This window comes from Loxodonta africana, chromosome 2, assembly GCF_030014295.1.
Source record: "Loxodonta africana isolate mLoxAfr1 chromosome 2, mLoxAfr1.hap2, whole genome shotgun sequence".
NCBI classification, from domain to species: Eukaryota; Metazoa; Chordata; class Mammalia; order Proboscidea; family Elephantidae; genus Loxodonta; species Loxodonta africana.
The window spans coordinates 142,919,188-142,937,870 of record NC_087343.1 but is presented as its reverse complement, the minus strand read 5'-3'; the positions used below and the strand labels follow the sequence as shown (position 1 = coordinate 142,937,870).

The following is an 18,683-nucleotide window of genomic DNA, read 5'->3' as shown; positions in this document are numbered from 1 at the left end:
TTACTTGCCATTTTGAGGAGAAAATGGAAAATAAAAAACCTTTTAGTCTCGCATTGCCTCCTTTTTTAATCACAAATCTATTTCCTCAGGTGTACTTCTCTCTTGGATTAAGTTGAGGTCTCTGGATATGTAGTAGTATGAGGGTATATAGTCTGTGGACTCCTAAACACTGATTTTTATGCCTGTGAGGAGTTTGTTTACCATTCTCCTTACAATAGACCAAGGTTGTACTTTCTGTCTCTCATCTTCTGAAACTGTTTGAAATACCAATATTAAGTAAATTAAAACTGACCTAGTTATTTGTAACTAACATGAGGGAAATTAGTAAAAATGAGAGTAGTTTTAACCTATGTACAATGTTATTGCTGGATTTTCTCAATCACAGATTTAAAAAACATAAAAAGCATAGTTGATATAAAAATCCACATAAAGAAAGAAGGAAATAATAGGAATCTGTTCAGTTGAATTCAATAAATATTTTTAGAGAACCATCATTTAAAAAAATCTTTGTGATTCTAATACAGCTGGTCTGAGGACCATGCTTTGAGAACCACTGTTAAAGATGATGGTAGAATCATATGATATCATCATGATGAGAATAAGATGCAAGATTCTTAATTTAAGAAAGTGATCTTTAACTTCTAGCATCCATGGTCTTAGTTACCATGGTGGCGCATGTCTTATAAAACTGGCTACAATCTCAACATTTCTGCATTTAAACTTTCTAGTATATTGATTCTTTTATTCTGTAAATATTTATTAAACATCTACTACATGGTAGACATATTTAAGGAGTCCCTGGGTGGCACAAATGGTTGAGTGCTCAACTATTAGCTGAAAGGTTGGCGATTTGAACGCACCCAGAGGCATCTCAGAAGACAGTTGCCTAGAAGACAGTCACAACATTGAAAACCCTATGGAGCAGCTCTACTCAGCACACATGGAGTCACCATGCGTCAGAATTGACTCAAGGACAACCAACAACAACAATAGGCATATTAGAGCTGGAGGTAAAGACTAAGACACAGCTCCTGCTCTCAGGGAGCTTATATTCTTTTGGTGAAGATACAGTCACAAACAGGTAAACAGGAGCATTATATAGTTGCCAGCTGAAATGTATCATATTAAAGACACAGACAAGGGAAAGAAGATCAAAGAAAATCAGAGGGGAAACTATGTTAAATATGGTGGTCTCTGAGGAGATGACATTGAAATTAAGACCCAAAGAAAAGAAGGAATGAGCTCTGTTAAGAAGAGGAAAGACTGGGGACCATAGTCTTGGGGGACATCTAGGTCAATTGGTATAACATAGTTCATAAAGAAAATGTTCTACATCCTACTTTGGTGGGGTCTTAGAAGTTTGCAAGTGGCCATCTAAGAAACATCTATTGGTCCTATCCCATCTGGAGCAAAAGAAAATGAAGAAAACCAAAGACATAAGGAAAATATTAGCCCAAAGGACTAAAGGACCGCATGAACCAGAAAATCCACCAGCTTGAGCCCAGAAGAACTAGATGGTGCCCAGCTACCACCACCTACTGCTCTGACAGGATCACAACAGAAAGCCCCAGACTGAATGGGAGAAAAATGTAGAACAGAATTCAAATTCACGGAAAAAGGCCAGACTTACTGGTCTGAGAGGGACTGAAGGAACCTCTGAGACTATGGCTGTCTGGACACTCGGCTGACTCAGAACTGAAACCACTCTCGAAGCCCACTTTTCAGACAAAGATTAGACAGGCCTATAAAACAAACAATAACATGTGAGGAAAGTGCTTCCTAGTGCAATCAAATATGTGAGACCAAGTGGGCAACTCCTGCCCAAAAGCAAGTTGAGAAGGCGAGAAGGGACAGGAGCTGTACAAATGGGCACAGGGAACCCAGGGTGGAAAGGGGGAGTGTGCTGTCACATCGTGGGGATTGCAGCCAATGTCACAAAACAATATGTGTATAAATTTTTGAATGAGAAATTAACTTGAGCTGTAAAGCACAATAAAATTAAAAAAAAAAAAAAAAGAGGGGAAGGGGCATTACTTTAGTAGAGACAATTGAATAGGCCTTGAGGCAAGAGGGAAACCCTGGTGGTGTAGTGGTTAAGTGCTACGGCTGCTAACCAAAGGGTCGGCAGTTTGAATCTGCCAGGTGCTCCTTGGAAACTCTATGGGGCAGTTCTGCTCTGTCCTATAGGGTTGCTATGAGTCAGAATCAACTCGACCGCACTGGGTTTGGTTTGGTTTGAGGCAAGAGAGTTTTTTTTATTTTTAATTCTAGGAACTGGAAGTAGACTAGCAAGGTTTGGGGCGGGGGGGGGGGGGGGGAGGCAAGGAGGGGAGGGAGGCTACAGAGGAAGATGAAATACCAAGGGTAATCTTTAGGTTTTTAGAATGGGTGAATGTAATATTGTTTACTGAAATGGGGGAAGAGGGGTGTGTGTGTGTGTGTGTGTGTGTATGCAGGATCAGGAAATGCTTAACTCTGAGTAGTTTTTATACCTTTAATATTACCTTTTGCCATAGCACCAGGTATTTTTATAGCATAAAACTCTGAGATTCTTTCTTTTTAATTAATAGAATCTCCAAAAGTGAATAATTTCAAGATGAAGAGGTCAAGCACTTTTTAAAAGCTATTAATTGTCATACCTGATGAGGAAACTAGAACATTGCTTAAAAGAGATTATATTTCCAGACATAAGAACTCAGTTTTTAAATTTTTTGATTTACTGTAAGTTGAAAATGATAATTAAAATATGTAAACATTATTAAAATATAATGTCAGCATGGAGTTATAAATATAAAAGTTTTTATTAGTATTACATTTTACTTATGAACCTATGGAATATCAGGCAACAAACATCAAGACAGCATTTGGCACCCATCAAATTGACAAAAATGTGAAAGTCTGATATCATCAACTATTTATGTAGGGAAGTGAGAACTCCTTTATACATCTCTAGTGGCAAAGTAAATTAGTACAGTCACTTTGAAGAGCAATTATCTAATACCTAGTAATTTAAAGAATGTACTTATCCTGTGGCCCTACAGTTGGTGTTTCTAGGTGTCAACACCAGGGAATGGTGTACATGTACAGGATGATAATTACATTTTTAATAGTGAAAAAATGAAACAGTATGGCACTCTGTCCTAACTAGATAATTAAATATATTTGTACAGTGAGACATCATACAGCAGTCCAACTGGAAGAATTAGATTCATGTTATCAACATAAATAAGTTTCAAAAACAGTGCTGACTAAAAAAAAATCAAGTTGCAAAATGATGTGGACAGTTTGGTAACAATTTTATAAAATTATAAAACAGAACAATGTTACATGTTGTTTTATGTAATAAAAGTAGAAAATCATATTGGGGCTACCTCTGAGGATGAAAGGAAGGGGAAAATGTGAGTAGATAGGGCTTTAGCTGCATTTATAATTAATATTTATTAAAAAAGATGAAACAAGGTGAAATTTTAACATCTGTTAAATCTGGGCTGTGTATGTTGTTGTCAGGTGCAGTTGAGTGAGTTCTGACTCATAGCGACCCTGTGTATGACAGAACGAAACACTGCCCAGTCCTGAGCCCTCCTCACAATCATTGCTGTGTTTGAGCCCATTATTGGAATCACTGTGTCAGTCCATCTCCTTGAGGGTCTTCCTCTTCGCTGACCCTCTTCAGTATAGAAGTATCATTTTTTGTTCTTTTCTATAAGCTGAAATATTTCTTCGTTAAATAATTAAAAAAGTTATTTTAAAAAGATGAGCTAGCAGTGAGAAGGGAAAAAGATCTTACTGTTTTAACATTGTTATTTAATCCTTTCTTGGATATCTACCTGATGAAACAGTGACAGGCAGGGATAGTCTGGCCTATTCAAACAAAAACCGTATTTAGGAAAAAATAAACATATCAAACTCATTTTCTGAACACGATAAAGGACTTAAAGAGGCAGGTTTTTAGAATATACTTACCTAAGTAAATAATAATGCTGCCTTTTAAAAGTGTGTATTTTTAAACATAGAAACATTGTAAACGTGACAGCACTGAGGTCTTTTAGAAATACTTTACGGAGTTTCATAACCGATTGATTCTATTTCTGTGACTTTGAATAGGGGTCAAGCATTTTTAATACATTGAAGTTCTATACATCACATAAATTTTTGCAAGAATCATTCTGTGAACATTTTAAAATAGCACTTTTCAGTACATCTTTAAACAGCTGGAAAATAATGTATATTTTTGCTAAGTTCGTTATCCTAGAAAAGTTATTTAAGTCAGGAAGGAAAACATTTTGTAGTGAAACTATTGTTTTAGCATCTCAATCATATGAAATGCTTCATATTATCAAAGGCTAATTCTCTATTGTGTAGGAAAGAATAACTAAAATAAATAAATTAATAAAACAGATTTTTACACTGTTCCATTAAGTTTATCAAGATACTTGTCTTAGTCATCTAGTGCTGCTATAACAGAAATACCATAAGTGGAGCACTGCTTTCTTGGAGGTATGCGATCCCCACCCCCCGGTTCCCTTTCTTTTTAATTTCTTGAGAGGTAAAAGGTGGTGCAGGCCATACCCCAGGGAAACTCCTTTTACATGGGATCAGGGATGTGACCTGGGTAAGGGTGTTACAATCCCACCCTAATCCTCTTTAACATAAAATTACAATTACAAAATGGAGAACAACCACACAATACTGGGAATCATGGCCTAACCACGCTGACATGTATTTTTGGGGGACACAGTTCAATTCATGTCAGTACTATACCTTCTTTCTTACTTTGGGGCTTCTCTTTTTCACGTGGCTGTAGCTGTGTTCTAATTAATTATTCCAGCTTTTTAAACAATTTTGCTGAGTCATATTAAGCCCTTGTTATCTCTGTAAACATGTTCTGTCAACCCAGTCAAAACCTATTTATTAGAATATCTGGTCCAAGTGCTTATAATAGTAGAATTTTCTTATCACAATCATTCATTGTAGGCTAAAGGACTTTTTTTTGTCCTCTTACATGATATGTAAAAGAAAATAGAAGTGACTGTTTTTTTTCTTTGCTTAAGGTTATTTCTGTGCCTCTAGAAAAGGTGATAATGTTGCATGGGTACAAGAACAGAATCATGTAGGGAGAGTTAATACTTGAAGTCATTGTTTATATTAATGCTAGTTTTAGCTTCTTTTTAATGTGTATATTTTGTTAGGAATTTAAATTTTTCTAAATTGACACAAAATTATAATAGAATTAAGTTAAATATTCCTAGAACCAAAAATTCTAATTATTGTTCAGATTCTTAGCAGTAGCTCTTTGTTAGTTTTTCTTTTCTCTATATCCTTAGCAGCTGTTTTTTTTCCTTACCTATTTCTGGGTTTATAACCCCCTCATTTCAGAGATTTATTAGGAATAATATAAAAAAAAGGAAAACCCATTGCCATCGATTCTGACTCCTAGCGACCCTGTAGGACAGAGTAGAACTGCCACATAGAGTTTCCAAGGAGCGCTTGGTGGATTCGAACTGCTGATCTTTTGGTTAGCAGCCGTAACACTTAACCACTGTGCCACCAGGGTTTCCTTATTAGGAATAGTCTAGTTATATTTAAATGTATATAAAAAAAAAGTATAGTCTAGTTATATTTAAATGCGACCCACATTTACTTACCACCGAGTTTTAGGAAACTTTTCATCCTACATGTTAAAAACAATAGCAGCAACCATAATAATTAGATGTTAATCTGTAAAGTTATTAGGTTCACTGTTGTTACTTCTTAATTTAAGTCAAAAACAAAATTAAGAAGGCTGAAACATTCTCATAGCTTATAAAGTGTCTCTACGGGAAAAAATACAGTCTAATTCCTTTCTTCTGCAAGGATTGAACTAGAGGTTTGGGGGAAGAAAGTTAATAGTATTTGAAATTACAATTAACTTGGTAAAATTCAGTTTTTCTGAGAGATATATTCCCAGGAGATAATGTTGTTAAATTAAAAAGTTTAGTAAACCAAAACCCAAACCTATTGCTGTCTAGTCAATTCCAACTCATAGCGACTGTACAGAACAGAGTAGAGCTGCCACATAGGGTTTCCAAGGCTGTAATCTTTTTACGGAAGCAGACTGCCACATCTTTCTCCCTCGGAGTGGCTGATAGTTTCGAACTGCAGACCTTTTGATTAGCTGCTAAATGCTTAACCAGTGCACCACCAGGGATCCTTAAAAAAAAAAAAAGCTTAGTAATGATTATTATTTAGATTACTATTTTTACTCATTCATATATTACTGTGATTTTCTAATAAAAAAAGGAATTTCTAATAAAGCACAAATCACGTAGACATGATATTTCAGTTGCTTTTAAATATGTGAAAGAATTTTTAATTTATGGATTCTAAAGATCAAAACAAATTTAGTACATGTCTCTCTGTAACTATATCACACATGGTAATTCATGAAATCAGATTATGTTATACACAGTCCATTGTACAGTGATATTTAAAACTTGAAATACACATAGGAGACAGTGAAGTATGATGACTAAGAGCACAGACATGTGTTGGCAAGAACTGCATTTGAATTCCAGCTCTGGCAAGTTACTTTACCTTTCTGAGCCTTGGTTTTCTCCTATTTCAGTATATTGATTAAATGAGAATATATGTAAATTACTTAGGACAATGTCCTGTACACACCATACACAGTAAGCCATCATTATTTTAATTCTAACTTTTTCCCCTGAAAAACAACTTAGTAAATAATATTTGGGTTTCTAATCCAACTCTCAAGTTTATTTGATCCATAATGTAACTTAGAATAATATGAATAGTACCATAAAGTGAAGCAGCCATTTGTAGCAGTGGTTTGATGGCAAAATACAATCAATTCCAATTTGAAAAACCGGAAACTGTGTTCCCAATCCTAAAGTTCTAGGAGTAGAAGCAGTAATTCTCTCTCTAGGGACACTTCCATCTTTTGAGGAGCCAAGTGGTGGTGGTGCCTGGGGCTGGGACTTTTTGCAGAGTGGGGCCTGCAGAGGAATTGACCATTAGGAATGAAGTTCCAATGACAGGAGATGCTGAAACATGATGTGTAAAGGGGATTGGGGGTGGGGGGAGGTAGAGAGAGACAACTGATAAAAAAATGAAGAGGTAGGCCAAGGTGATGGGTGTGTAGAACTTCTGATTAAAAAAACCATATCAACTGTACATATTTCAAGAAATTATTATTGGTGTTTTGTGGCAACTAGATAATGAATTTATCACATTTTATGATCCCAACTTTTTTTATTTTAAGCAAACTAGCTTGATTTCTAATGGCTTACTTTAATAATCACAGGAACTGAATAATATTGTAAATATATCTGTTACTTATAACTACGTCTTTTAGGATGTTCATAATAAAATTTCTGTCATGTGGTTCTTTATGGTCATAACTAAGCTCAGTAAATAATATTAAATGCTCTTAGGATATTAGGTTTGTATCTTTTATCTTTTCTCTGTAAACCACATAATGACAAGGAAGCAAGGAAGTACCATTTATAATATAAGGATTTAATAAATATGTTAATGAATGAGTGTGAAGATAATATGCTTTATTTTATTCATCCCTTGGCTTGTCATCTTTTATAGACCTGCATTCTTTTATGTAACTTCCTAGGGTATGAAAATACAGTGTACTCCTTTTATTATGAAAAGTTCAAAGACCTTCTGAATATATTAATGATTACCACTATAATACTTCTTGATAATTATTCTACTGATGAGTTGTAAAGTTGCCAGAGTTAAACTGCGATGTGAATGCCAGGCTCCCTTACTACCTGAATGACTTGCTATTTCACATCAATCTTAGAGCTTTCACTTAGTGTGATTGAAATCTGTGCCTCAACAAAGTGACAAATTGTCACAAACTCCTAGATCTTTGGGTCACAGTGAAAATAGTCAGTGATTATCAGGGGTCTGTATAAGAATTTTTAACCTGTATGGCTTTTGTCCTCAGAAGGTCTTTGAAGCTCCTGAAATTATCTGCCACGTTTTGTGTATATTTGCATGCACATTGTTTCTGAGAAGAGATCTGTAGCATATATGAGTACCATCAAGGCTGTAATCCAAGAAAAGTTAGCAACCAATGGATTTGGAGCCTCTTTGAGGGTCTTTTACATAGAGTTGACATTTGCCATCTCATTTCCTTGATACACAGTATATACTGCTGGAGAAATGAAAATACCACATGTGCGTATTTACCAGTGGTTAAGAACTATGGTTCCTACCCAAAAAGTCAGCGGTTCAGATCCACCAGCCGTTCTTGGAAAGCCTATAGGGCAGTTCTGCTCTGTCCTGTAGAGTCACTATGAGTCGGAATTGACTTGACCGGCAATGCGTTTGGTTTGTTTATTTGAATTTTACAGTTCACAGAAATTTTGTCACCATTTCACAATATAGTTCTATTTCTTTTTTGTGTGAATTCATATTTTAATACAAAGGTAGCATTAATGAATGAAGGTGATTGATAAAATGTGAATGATAATTTTTGTGATTTTATTTTTTTATGTGCTTGATTTCATTGTTAAAGGGGAGTACAAGGAATTTTTCGTATTTTACATTTAGCTCTTTTCATGGGTTAGAATATTTTGAAACAAATTTTGGATTGAATTTTTTTTTTAAAATTTGCTTTTTGAAATATTTATGGAAATAATATAACCCTAATTCATTCTGTTAAAAAATAGGATCTTATACAGAAAATAGTAGTACAATATAACGGATAATAACGGATAGCACAGATTATTGTGAGTGTATGCCAGTATTTTATTTTATTCGAACTAGGCTTTATGATTTCTTCTTTAAAGCTTTAGCCCTTGCTTCCTTTTTGTTGGCCTAAGGAAAGCAAACTTCCTAGAAAGTGAGGCTATAAGAGAAAGAAATGAATAAGAGCAGAATTAAAATACATAATTGCAATCTCACTTTAAGTTGTTTTTGAACGAGTAATTAATTTCAAAATTACAACACCCACTGCCATGAAATTTACCACCTACATTAATGAGCAAGCAGAGAGTATATACATTTCGGTAGAACTACTTTGCTGATTTAAGATTTAAATTTTTAAAAACAAATTTTTTATTGTATCATCAGAGAAAGGGAACATGTTGGTAATGTTAATTAATTAATATGCTAGAATTAACAGCCACTCATTGGGTGTTTACCTTGTCAACAAAACCAGTTGTCATTGAGTCGACTCTGACTTACAGCAACCCCATGTGTGTCAGACCAGAATTATGCTCCCTAGGGTTTTCAACAGCTGGGTTTTTGGATGTAGGCCACCCGCCCTTTCTTCCTGGGACTTGAACCTCCAACCTTTTAGTTACCAGCTGAGCACATTAACTGTACCATCCAGAGACTACTCTGTTAAAAAGGCACTTTTGATGAACATTTTAGGTGTCACCTCATTTGATCTTCACAACTGTATGAGGCAAATAATAATATTGCCGTTTTGATGAGGAAACTGAAGCACAAAGAAGTAAAATAGCTTATTCAGGATGCTTTGGGTGATCCTCAAAACTAGCTGCTCAATATTTATTAAATCGAATTGCTTTGAAATCTGTGAATCTCTGATCCTTTCCTGTTTTTATCATTTTTCATTTCTCCATTTATCTTTGGTTAAATTACGGCCTCAGGACTCCAGACCTTGGTGCATATAAAATATGGAGGTGCACCCAGTGAAATATATGCCACAGTGTTTTCTGCAGTGATTCTTTTTAAAAATTAAGTAAAATAATAAATTAAAAAAAAAATTTAAAGCACGAACAGTGTGGAACAAGGTTTTATTGTAACATTTAGAAGAAATACCTCGTTTTATAATGCTATTTAAAAATGAAGTAGATTTCTATACCTCCACTCCTGCTCATTAATCACCAGTTACTGAGCTGGAGATCGGTTGAAATATTGGAGATTTCTTCTGCTCAGCCTTCTTTGCTGGTAGAAAAGGGTACTCATTTTTCTTAATAGTTTGGGTTGCTATCACTAGTAAATAATCCTTAATATAGTTTTTAAGATTATTTTGGTTTAGTTTCTTGAGAGAGAGTGTGTATTTTGTGGGCATACTGTAATTATACTTTTGTTTTTCAATTTGTCTTAAGGTGTCAATCTCATTTTTAAACAGTGGCTAATTGTGCCAACAGATGTCGAATTTGTGTGTTATGGAATATGAAAAAAGAAATGTAAAAAAAATTGTCAGCATTTTACAAAGGTCTAAGTATACAAAGATAAGTTTATTTGCATTAAAGATGATATATCTGAATATTACAAATGTAACTAGTATTAATGTATTATGGTCAAAATCATTTAATTGAGGGGAATGTGATAGAAAATAATATGAAGTCATGACCTGGTATATCTAAAAAAAAGGAACAATTTAAAAAAATGTTAGTGAAGATTATATTAAATCTTTTGTTTATACAGGTATAATACTTAATTGGAAAATAAATAGCTTTTTCCTTATTCTCACTTGTTTTTAATCACGATTTTAATATTGCCTATTTGTAGTCAGTATAGTTTTTTACTATTTTAAATAAAGATTTCCTTTCTTGAAGAAAAATTTGGAACGAATATTGGAAGGTATACTGAGTGCTTAGAAGAAAAACAACTTTTTTTCCTTCCTAATTTTTTTTTTTTTTTTTAATTAGAGGTCAGAGTAGAAAAGCTGCTCCTGAAGTTGCCTCCTGTGGGAAAGGAAAAGCCTTATCATTGACGGAATTTGATAGCAAGGGGACAGTTGTTGAAGACAACCCAGACCATTATAGCACTGGTGATTTTCTCCAATTAGGCCGATTAGAATTTTAATCCTAAAAGAAAACAATATCCAGTGTTTATGCATACAAAATAAGTATTTTTAACATTAAGGAAATTCTTTTTCTTTCGATTTATATTTTTAACCTTCACATGAGGTTTTTTTTAATTGAAAGAAGCATGGATAACAAACTGATCAGAAGATGGTTTCACATCAAGGAGAAAATTTGAGTTTTTACAGAGTTCCTGTTAGTAATATTTCCTGTTATGTTTCTTTTAACTCAGAACGTTCTTTTTCTCACTTCTCAATTATCTACATTAACAAAAAGGAGGAAAAACTGATCATATAAAACATGTGTAGCAAGCACCATATTTTTATCGACCAGAAAGCTTTGTTCTTTTGCTTTTGAGTAGATACATAAGACAAATCCGATGTTCTTACAGACAGTTGCATAATACTACGTTATGTTTTTATCCAAGACCTATATTTTAGCCAAAGTTGTTACAAATGTTGTAGTTAATAACCAGTAAATGTTAGACATGTCCATCATGGAATTTTCTGTCCAAAACAAACAAACCTGCTGCTGTGGAGTCAATTCGGACTCATAGCGACCCTATAGGAGAAAGTAGAACTCTGCCCCATAGGGTTTCCAAGGCTGTAAATCTGTAGTGAACCACATCTTTCTCCCATGGAGTGGCTGGTGGGTTCAAACCACCAAGCTTTAGGTTAGCAGCCGAGCGGTTTAACCACTACACCACCAGGGGTCCTTGAATTTTCTGTAGTGGGTATAAATTAAACAGCAGTTCTAAATTGTAATTTAGTTATAGTTTTTAATCTTTTCTGTGATTCCTATACTATATCTTCCTTATGAAAAAGATTAAAAAAATTCATTAGGGTCGTAGGATTCAGAAGGATTTGGGGGGGTAGATTTTAGTAGATAATTTTGAGGAAACAGTTATTAAATAACCTTTGTTTTAAAAAACAAAAATCTGTGTATTTTTATGAAAGGATTTTAGTATATGAAAGTAATAATTATTATGGAAAATTGGAAAACAGACAAGTTTAAAGATAAAAAAAAAAAATCCCCCCAATCCCACCACCTAAAATTAACCACTACAAATATTGACTACTATAGAGATTTGGAAACCCTGGTGGCATAGTGGGTAAGAGCTACAGCTGCAAACCAAAAGGTCGGTGGTTTGAATCCACCAGGCACTCCTTGGAAACCCTATGGGGCAGTTCTGCTGTGTCCTATACGGTTGCTGTGAGTCAGGATTGACTCAGTGGAGTGGGTTTATGTAGATTTAGGTAGTTTATAATTTTCACCTTTTTTTTTTTTTTTTTCAGTTTTAGAGAACAGGAATTTTTTTTCTCACAGTTCAGGGCATGGCTCTAGGGGGATAGCCTTCCCTGTTGGTATCCTCTGGAGTTGTTTGGCATTCTTGGCATCTGTCTCCCCTCTATATGTGTGTCTCTGTGTCTCTCCTGCTCTATTTTATAATTCAGAAGTGATTAGGTTTAGGACTCACCCTACAGGGCATGATCTACTTAATGTAACAAAACCAGTTGCTGTCCAATTGATTCCAACTGACTGCAACCCATGTGTAGAGTAGAACTGAGCTCCATAGGATTTTCTATTTTTTTGTTTTGTTTTGTTGCTGTTGAGAATCTACACAGCAAAACACATCAGTTTAACAGTTCCTACATATGTAATTCGGTGACATTGATTACATTGTTTGAGTCGTACAACCATTCTCTCTCCTTTTCTGAGTTGTTCCTCCCTCATTAACATAAACTCACTGCCCCCTAAGGTTCCTAACTAATCTTTCAAGTTGCTGTTGTCAGTTTGATTCCATATGCATAGTCCTTAAAAGAGCACAATACTCAAGGCAGACCTTTTTACTAGTTAAGCGGAACTACTGTTCAGTTTTAAGATGTCTTTAGTGGATGTTTTTTGGTTTAAAGTTTATAGATTATCTCAGGGCAATAGTTTCAGGGGGTTCATCCACCTTCTGTGGCTCCAGAAAGTCTAGAGTCCATGAAAATTTGAAATTCTGTTCTGTATTTTCCCCATTTTTATCAGAATTCTTCTATGGAATCTTTGGTCAAAATATTCAGGAATGGTAGCTGGGCAATATCCACTTCTTCTCGTCTCCTGACAAAGGAAGCAATTGTTCATGGAGTCAGTTAGCCACATTCTGTATCCACCTGCTATCCTTGACTCTCCTTTTTCCTCTAGTGCTCCAGGTGAATAGATACCAATTTTTGTGCCTTGAATGGCCACTTGCAAGCTTTTAAGACCCCAGGCGCTATGCATTGAACTAGGAAGTAGAACACAAGCGCTAAGCACATTATTAATCCAATTGACTGGGATGTCCCATGAAACCATGACTCTAACCCTCCGAACCAAGAAATCAAATTCCATGAGATGTTTGGTTGTACATAAGCAGCCTCAGTAGCTATTTTTGTCATTGTTGTAAATGTATCAAACAAATTTTGCCAGTTCAACTGTTTACAGGTATACAACTTATCAGCAGCAGTTACAGTAATTGGCTGTGCACTCAAGCCTTGATCAATGTGATTTTCCCGTCACTGTTAACCCCCCTTTTCCTCCTGCTCTTGGTAACTACTAATAAACTTTGATCTCTGTACATTTCTTGCCTTTTTATGTAAGTGAGATCATACAATATTTGTCTTTTGTGATTGGCTTATTTCCCGCAGCATAATGTCTTCAAGCTCCATCCATACTGTAGCTTGTATGAAGACTTCATTTCTCCTACTGGCTGAGTTGTATTCCATTGTATGTGTGTACCACATTTTGTTTATCCATTCATCTGTTGATGGGCATTTAGGTTATATATTGGCTATTGTGAATAGTGCAGCAGGGAACATTGGTGTACAAGTCTCTTTTTGAGTCTCTGCTTTCAAGTCTTTTGGGTATATACCTAGGAGTGGAATTGCTAGATCATATAGTAGTTCTCTTTTTAGTTTTTTGAGGAACCACTACACTGTTTTCCATAATGGCTGTACCATTTTGCATTCCAACCAACAATGGATTATTGTTGTTGTTGTTAGTTTCCATCAAGACATTTCTGACTCATAGCAAACCTGTGTACAACACAATGAAACACTACCTGGTCCTGCACCATCCTCACAGTCATTGCTATGTTTAAGCCCATTGTTGCAACCACTATGTCAGTCCATCTCTTTGAGGGTCTTCCTCGTTTTGGATACCTCTCTACCATACCAAGCATGATGTGCTTTTCCAGGGACTGCTCCCTCCTGGTAACAGAAGTTTCCCCATCCTTGCATCCAAGGAGCACTCTGGCTATAATATTCCAAGACAGACTTGTTCGTTTTTCTGGCAGTCCACGGTATGTTCAATATTCTTCATCAACACTGTAGTTCAAAGGCATCAGTTCTTCTTCAGTTTTCCTTATTCATTGTCCAGCATTTGCATGCATATGAGCCAATTGAACATATCATGGCTTGGGTCAGACACACCTTAGTCCTCAAAGTGACATCTTTGCTTTTGAACACTTTAAAGAGGTCTTTTGCAGCAGATTTGCCCAATGCGGTGCATCGTTTGATTTCTTGACTGCTGCTTCCATGGGTGTTGAATGTGAATCTAAGTAAAATGAAATCCTGAAGAATTTCAGTCTTTTCTCCATTTATCATGATGTTGCTTATTGGTCCAGTTGTAAGGATTTTTGTTTTCTTGTACTTGCGTATGAGCAACTTGATGGTCTCTTCTGCATTTGGTCCCTAGCCTTGTTCTGATTGATGATATTGAGCTTTTACATCATCTCTTTCCACAGATGTAGTCGAATTATGGTCTTCTCCATCCAGTGAGATCCACGTGTACGTATAGTTGCCGTTTATGTTGTTGAAAAAAAGGTATCTCCAGTAAGTAAGTTGTTGGTCTAGTAGAGTTATAGCAATCATTGATGTCGTTTCTGTCACCAAGGTCATATTTTCTAACTACTGATCCTTCTTCTTTGTTTCCAGCTTTTGCATTCCAATAGCCAATAATTATCAATGCATCTTGATTACATATTTGATCAATTTCAGACTGCAGAAGTTGTTAAAAATCTTTAATTTCCTCATATTTGCCATGAGTGGTTGGTGCATAATTTGAATAATAGTAGTATTAACTGGTCTTCCTTGTTGTCATTAGGTGCTGTCGAGTTGGTTCCAACTCATAGCGACCCTATGTACAACAGAACGAAATATTGCTAGGTCCTGCACCATCCTCACAATCGTTGTTATGCTTAAGCCCATTGTTGCGGCCACTGTGTCAGTCCATCTCGTTGAGGGTCTTCCTCTTACTGCGCTGACCCACTACTTTACCAAGTATGATGTCCTTCTCCAGGGACTGGTTTTTGCTGATAACATGTGCAAAGTATGTGAGACAAAGTCTTGCCATCCTTGCTCCTAAGGAGCAGTTTGGCTGTACTTCTTCTAAGACAGATTTGTCCGTTCTTTTGGCAGTCCGTGGTATATTCAGTATTCTTCGCCAACACCATAATTCAAAAGTGTCAGCTTTCATATGTATTATGAGGTGATTGAAAACACCATGGCTTGTGTCAGGCATACCTTAGTCTTCAAGGTGACATCTTTGCTTTTTAACACTTCAAAGAAGTCTTTTGTGGTAAATTTGACCAATACAATGTGTTGTTTGATTTCTTAATTGTTGCTTCCCTGGGCTTTGATTGTGAATCAGTAAAATGAAATCCTTGACAATTTCGATCTTTTCTTCATTTATCATGATGTTGATTATTAGTCCAGTTGTGAGGATTGTTGTTTTCTTTATGTTGAGGTCTAATCTATATTGAAGGCTGTAGTCTTTGATCTTCATCAGTAAGTGCTTCAAGACCTCTTCATTTTCAGCAAGCAAGTTTGTGTCATCAGCATATCGCAGGTTGTTAATGAGTCTTCCTCCAGTCCTGATGCCAAGTTTTCCATATAGTTCAGCTTCTCAAATTATTTGCTCACCATACAGATTGAATAGGTGTGGTGAAAGGGTACAACTCTGACACACACCTTTCCTGACTTTAAACCACACAGTATCCCCTTGTTCTGTTCAAACGACTGCCTCTTGATCTATCTCCAGGTTCCTCACAAGTGCAGTTAAGTGTTCTGGAATTCTCATTCTCCACAGTGTTATCTATAATTTGTTATGCTCCACACAGTCCAATGCCTTTGCATAGTCAATAAAACACAGGTAAACATCTTTCTGGTGTTCTCTACTTTCAGTCAGGATGCACGTGACATCAGCAATGATATCTTTTGTTCCATGTCCTCTTCTGTATCTGGCTTGAATTTCTGGCAGTTCCCTATCGATGTACTACTGCAGCTGCTTTTGATGATCTTTAGCAGAATTTTACTTGCATGTGATAGTAATGGTATTGTTCAATAATTTCTGCATTCGGTTGTGTCCCCTTTCTTTGAAATGGGCATAAATATGGATCTCTTCCAGTCTGTGGGCCAGGTAGCTATCTTCCAAATTTCTTGGTGTAGGCAAGTGAGGACTTCCAGTGCTGCATCCATTTGTTGAAACATCTCAATTGGTATTCCATCAGTTCCTGGAGCCTTGTTTTTCACCAGTGTCTTCACTGCAGCTTGGACTTCTTCCTTAAGCACCATTGGTTCTTGATCATATGCTACTCCTGAAATGGTTGAACATCGACCAGTTCTTTTTGGTACAGTGACTCTGGGTACTCCTTCCATCTTCTTTTGATGTTTCCCATGTTGTTCAGTATTTCGCCCATAGAATCCTTCACTATTGCAACTCGAAGCATGAATTTTTTTCTTCAGTTCTTTCAGCTTCAGAAATGCCGAGCATATTCTTCCCTTTTGGTTTTCTAACCCGAGGTGTTTGCACGTCATTATAATACTTTACTTTGTCTTCTTGGGCCACCCTTAGAAGTCTTCTGATTAGCTCTTTTACTTCATCATTTCTTCTTTTCACTTTAGCAGCTTGACGTTCAAGAGCAATTTGCAGAGTCTCTTCTGACATCCATTTTGGTCTTGTCTTTCTTTCCAGTCTTTTTAATGGCCTTTTGCTTCCTTCTTATATGATGTCCTTGATGTCATTCCTCAACTCGTCTGGTCTTCAGTCGTTAGTGTTCAGTGCATCAAATCTATTCTTGAGATGGTCTCTAAATTCAGGTGGGATATTCTCAAGGTTGTACTTTGGCTCTCATGGACTTTTCCTAATTTTCTTCAGCTTCAGCTTGGACTTACGTACGAGCAATTGATGGTCTGTTCCACAGTCAGCCCCTGGCCTTGTTCTGACTGATGATGTTGAGCTTTTCCATCCTCTCTTTCCACAGATGTAGTAGATTTGATGCCTGTGTATTCCATCTGGTGAGATCCACATGAATAGTCAGCATTTATGTTGTTGAATTTGAAAAGGTATTTGCAGTGAAGAAGTCATTGTTCTTGCAAAATTCTATCATGTGATCTCTAGTATCATTTCTATCACCGAGGCCATGTTTTCCAACTACCAGTCCTTCTTGTTTGTTTCCAACCTTCACGTTCCAATCACCAGTAATTATCAGTGCATCTTGATTGCACATTTGATCAATTTCAGACTGCAAAAGTTGGTAAGAATCTTCAATTTCTTCATCTTTGGCCTTAGTGGTTGGTATGTAAATTTGAATAATAGTCATATTAACTGGTCCTCTTTGTAGGTGTATGGATATTATCCTATCACTGACAGCCTTGTCCTTTGGGATAGATCTTGAAATGCTCTTTTTGATGATGAATTCAGTGCCATTCTTCTTCAGTTGTCATTTCCGACATAGTAGACTATATGATTGTCCTATTCAAAATGACCAATACCAGTCTATTTCAGCTCACTAATGCCTAGGATATCGATGTTTATGCATTCCATTTCATTTTTGACGATTTCCAATTTTCCTAGATTCATACTTTGTACATCCCATGTTCTTTTTGAAAGTGAATGGGATGCCTTTCCCCTTCAATTTGCCATTCTTGGCATGTTAGCCCATATTATTTTGTGATTCAAAATGGCCAGTACCAATTCATTTCAGCTCACTAATGCCTAGGATATCGATGTTTATGCATTTCATTTTTGATGATTTCCAATTTTCCTAGATTCATACTTTGTACATTCCATGTTCTGATTATTAATGGGTGTTTGCAGCTTTTTCTTCTCATTTTGAGTCTTGCCAGATCAGCAAACAAAGGTCCCGAAGGCTTGACTCCATCCACATCGTTAAGGTCGACTCTACTATGAAGTGGCAGCTCTTTCCCAGTCATCTTTTGAATGCCTTCCAACCTGAGGGGCTCATCTTCTGGCAAAATATCAGTATTCCACTGCTATTCATAAGTTTTTCAGTGGTCAGTTTTTTCAGAAGTAGACTGTCAGGTCCTTCTTCGTAGTCTGTCTTAGTCTGGAAGCTCAGCTGAAACCTATACACCATGGGTGACCCTGCTGGTATTTGAAATATTGCTGGCATAGCTACCAGCATCACAGCAACACACAAGGAACCACAGTACAACAAACTGAGACTCAAGATAGAGCAATGGCTAAGGGCTCCAATTTCTCCACATCCCTGCCAACATTTGTTATTTTTTTAATTTATATTTACCTTAGCCATCCTAGTGGGACTGAAATGGTATCTCCTTGTGGTTTTGATTTGCATGTCTCTGGTGGACAGTGATGCTGAGCCTCTTTTCATGTGTTTGGTCCATTTTAATGTCCTGTGGTGAAATGTCTGTTTAAGTCCTTGGCCCATTTTATGATTGGATTATTGTCTTTTTGTTATTAAGTTGTCAAAGTTTTATGTATATTCTAGTCACTAGATTTTTGTCAGATATATGGTTTCTGGATAATTTTCCACTATGAAAAACAGTGTTGCCTTGCACAGTTTCTAAGGATGCTTGCCACAGTTTCTATGGATGCTTA

The 18,683-nt window shown here is 36.2% G+C and overlaps 1 protein-coding gene across 2 annotated transcripts in view; it reads left to right on the top strand.

Annotated features, from left to right (window-relative positions):
- COMMD10 (COMM domain containing 10) overlaps window positions 1-18,683 on the top strand; it is a 265,137-nt gene that overhangs the window by 150,331 nt on the left and 96,123 nt on the right. The gene's annotated exons all lie outside the window — the stretch shown is intronic.